We start from the raw sequence: 4,088 nt of genomic DNA on the forward strand, positions 1-4,088 counted from the left end.
AGATAATAATCAAAGACAATAGTCAAAGTCAACTACAAAAGTGTAAAGTTAAAGTATGATAAATAATCTACACAAGCTCTCCAATCCCGAACCCATGATGCATCATCTTCGAACCTGTAAATGACAATGTACTACTGATCCCTAGACACTGCTCACCAAATGGGTCATCATAGGATTAATAAGGTATAGTTATGATCACCACACACACACACAATGCACGTAATCAACAAAGATGAGTACTAATAATAAATTAATAAATAAATAAACAATCCTAACATGATACTAATAAAATTGCATATCCAAATAATGAAAAAACTAAATTTTTTTGGAGTTTGTATTTGTGATTAATTTTGTATATGAGTTGTCTTTGTAATGAGAATACCATTTTTTTTTATTGTCTGTGGTATTAATTTTTGGTAAGTTTTTTATTATGATTTTTTTAGTTGATTGGATCTAAATTTACTTTGATTGAATCTTTTGTATTAGCAAGTTTATGTGATTGACAATTAGATGAGTTGATTGGGTTTAATAGAGATTTGGTTTAATTGTTTTTGGTAAGTTTATGTATGTAATGGTTTTATGTTGTGAAGGGGTGAATATGTAAATTCAAAGGGGGACACCGTTGGCTTATATAATAGAGATATGTGTAGGATTCATAACTAGTAACACAAAAAAAAATCACTAAAACAACCACAAATGACGAACACTTGGTACTTAATGACGAGTTAATGACGCAAATGTAAAGAAGTAGACTTACGACAAGTAAAAGAGACACAACCAGAAGATATGACTACTATCCAATATCCATCAAATAACATAACTAGCTAGAGAATAAAAAAATAGAACTTAGTTCAAATGTAATCTTAGCATCAATGTCACTGTACAACATCACCAAAACAAGGACAAGTGACAGCAACAACTGTAAACAAGCAAAAGATAGAACAAAGAAGAAGAAGTCGCAGAACAGAAACACCGGCTGCACCAGCTCGAGCAACTGCATAAAGATGAATTACCCCTTAGGGCTCATTTATCTAGATTAGAGAGAGAAAGGAAAAGTAACAAAAAACCTTAACCAATTTTGTTTGTAGTTGCATCATGTCCAAGTAATTTGTATTTGCATCAAGTGCTTCACCATGTCGGCCAGATTGGCAGAATTATTAAAGAGAAATATAGACTTCGTAAGTTGGCAGAACTCTTGAAGTCTGAGGCTACTCAATATTACCTTTTGTAGATCTAGTTTCATTAACACCATGATGAATGCACTGACTCTTCGTTTCAAGTTCGCTAGCCAGCCATCAGCTAGAACTCCAGATTCCCATGATTGCTGAATTAATGACATCATTAAGGCAGGCACTATATATGGAACCTAAAACAAAACTTATATAACTAGCAATGCTATTGTTTCTTGTAATAAAAATACATAGGAGATACAAAATTTATACCATAAATGAGCATAATTAATAAACAACCCAAATGCAAAGACTACGACCCAACTTTCAAACAGGATCACATGCACAAGCAACAAGGTTAGCCATGCCCTGATGCTGTCATAGTGGTTCCAGCCAACATCTTTAAATAGACAGCAATCAAGGGTGATTTACCAGTATTATTTGTACTCCACAATGAAGTGAATGAATTCAAGTATAAAATAAAACATCATTGAAGGCTTACCCTTAAATGGAAGCAGCTTCACTTTGGGTTTTTCCAAGGAGAAAACCACAGAGATTCCACCTTCTATGCCATGGTCTCTCTTCAACCGGTGCGGGACCTGATGGATAAAATTGATGAAATGCAATTTAGATGCAACTTATAGAGATCATGTAGAGTTATGGAGACAACCATAGCACTTATATGCCAAAGATCTGGCCATAGTATCATTTAGATTTCCCATTGACATGTATTAATAAGATAATTCCAAGTAAGAAAATAAAAAACAAAACACAACTACGGAAAGCTCTAGTTACTGTACTGCTGTAGAAACTTATATTGTTTTTGTCTAAAAAGATGCCACTAATGTTACATGGCACCAACTATGCAGTCTATGCTAGAAATGTACCAGGGAAGATATGTAATCTTCTATAATTTACTCTAGTAATTCACCATATAGGCACAATATTTCATTAAAACAACAAAGTACATAATAAAAAGATGAAGAAAAAGCATTACAGCTCGGGAAAGGGGGTCATTTATTGATTCTCTCAAACAGCCACACGGATTCGAGTTGGATTAGCTCTAGCTCATGCTCCTGTTGCAGATAGAACTTTCAATCCTCTACGCACACATGCAGCAAGCAATGCTGCCTACAACATTAATATGTTAAACAATAAGACGAGAGCAAAATGCAACCGCATAAAACATGAAGCTTGAGTTCTGACTCAATCTCACCACCTACTCATGGACATATGCTCAAAGGGAAAGGACGCTATAGACTACAAACCCTGGTCAATACTAGCTAGAAACAACAAAAAACAAAACTTTAACGTATGGGAAGGAAGTAGTCTTGAACAGTTAACATTCATTAGGTGAAAGGCTAGGAACCAATAAATGAAAAATAAAAGGGAAAAGAGGCACGCATCAAGCTAACAGATGTGAGATTCACTTCTATGTAATGCCACAACATGCAATTATGCTGGAAAATAAAGAAGTCCATAAACTATAATTCTACCTAAAGACAGAGAAAAGAGAGTACATATCCATAATACTAGAAGCTAGATTAAGATGGCGCGAATTAGCATAATCGCTGAGCCACATAAGCTATGATACACTTATATGAGCCTATCTCATATATGGGAATGAAAAGAGAGAGCAACAATAAGTAGAGTAACTACTAGTCCAGAAAGTGCATGTCATACTTCGAGGCCTTCTAGACTACTTTCTCTCCAATGTGCTTCTTTTCCGAAAAATAAAAGTCATTCTGGATCATAATAATACCAATTAAGTGAATTCACTACCCTCCCCTCCCCCTCTCAAGGTATTGCACACTTACACTTCGTTGGAGTAAGAGGATCATAAGAGCAATCAAAACGACCCCTAAACTACTTTCAATATGAACGCATTCCCCTCTCCAACTTGATTGCTCTTCCCCTCGCTTCAAACAAAGGTATGAAACCACATTAGCAACACTCATGATATACTGAAAAACTTCATCAACAATACAACAACCGCAAAAAGCCAAAAATTGCTTGATATGAATTGAAGAAAAGCTACATCATTGCTCTTTAGCAATAAGTTACAAAGCCTACCCAAATATCTCACAATAACCCCAAAATTACTTCTATCACATGAAGACTCCACATTTCAGTTGTATAAATTCAATTTATTCGATTCGAAACATAAAAAACTTTACACCAAAAAGATATAAACATATAAACATCTAATTACTCATTTCACTAATCACATAAAGATATAATTCCTGATTATATTCAATTCTACCACAAAAAAGAAACATTATTCTTTCATAGAAATGTGAAAGAAAGTGACCTGAGTGGGGGCCATTGGAAGCGTTGTCGAGGAGAGAGAAAACGGAGCGCTGAGAAGAAAGAATGGGTGCGAAAGAAGGTTGTTGACGAGAGCGAATTGAAGTCGGTGGTTGTTTGACGAGGATGAATTCAAGCCGGCGGTGGTTGGTGGTGAGGGACGAGGCCTGTACTAGGGTGAGAGTCTGAGAGAGAAGGTTACAGTGGTGGTTGGTGGTGAGGGACGAATGAGGTTTGTCGTTGAGGCAGGACAAATTACTGAATTAGGGGGTGTTCATGGGTGGTTAACCATACCGAAAAAATATTTTGGTTCGGTAACTAGAAGTTTTCGTTAGCTCTTTTTGCTAATCGTAACAGTTTAGACCGGTTGCCCCTTAGCGATTAACCTTTTTTTCGGTACGGTTTTTCGGTTAACCATTAACCGTTATTAAAGTTATACTATTATATTTTGCTTAATATATATATATATATTTTCAATTTTTTGTGCATATATTTCAATATTATATATATTTTAATATAAAATTTATTATAAAGTGGATAATAAATTAATCGAAAAACATAACCAACACTAAGAATTCACTTCATTTCCTAATTATAGTGTTTATATTAGTA

General features: G+C 34.9%; 1 long non-coding RNA gene across 1 annotated transcript; it reads right to left on the reverse strand.

The window, feature by feature from the left end:
- Positions 1 to 791: 791 nt before the first annotated feature.
- Positions 792 to 3,728, reverse strand: LOC104903050 (uncharacterized). The gene is made up of 3 exons (XR_791413.4): positions 3,481 to 3,728; positions 1,672 to 1,768; positions 792 to 1,324 (listed from the first exon to the last, which is right to left on the reverse strand). It is a non-coding gene; the product is annotated as an uncharacterized LOC104903050 (long non-coding RNA).
- Between the last annotated feature and the right edge of the window lie 360 nt (positions 3,729 to 4,088).

The sequence above is a fragment of the Beta vulgaris genome, chromosome 9 (genome assembly GCF_026745355.1).
Source record: "Beta vulgaris subsp. vulgaris cultivar EL10 chromosome 9, EL10.2, whole genome shotgun sequence".
Taxonomy (NCBI): Eukaryota; Viridiplantae; Streptophyta; class Magnoliopsida; order Caryophyllales; family Amaranthaceae; genus Beta; species Beta vulgaris.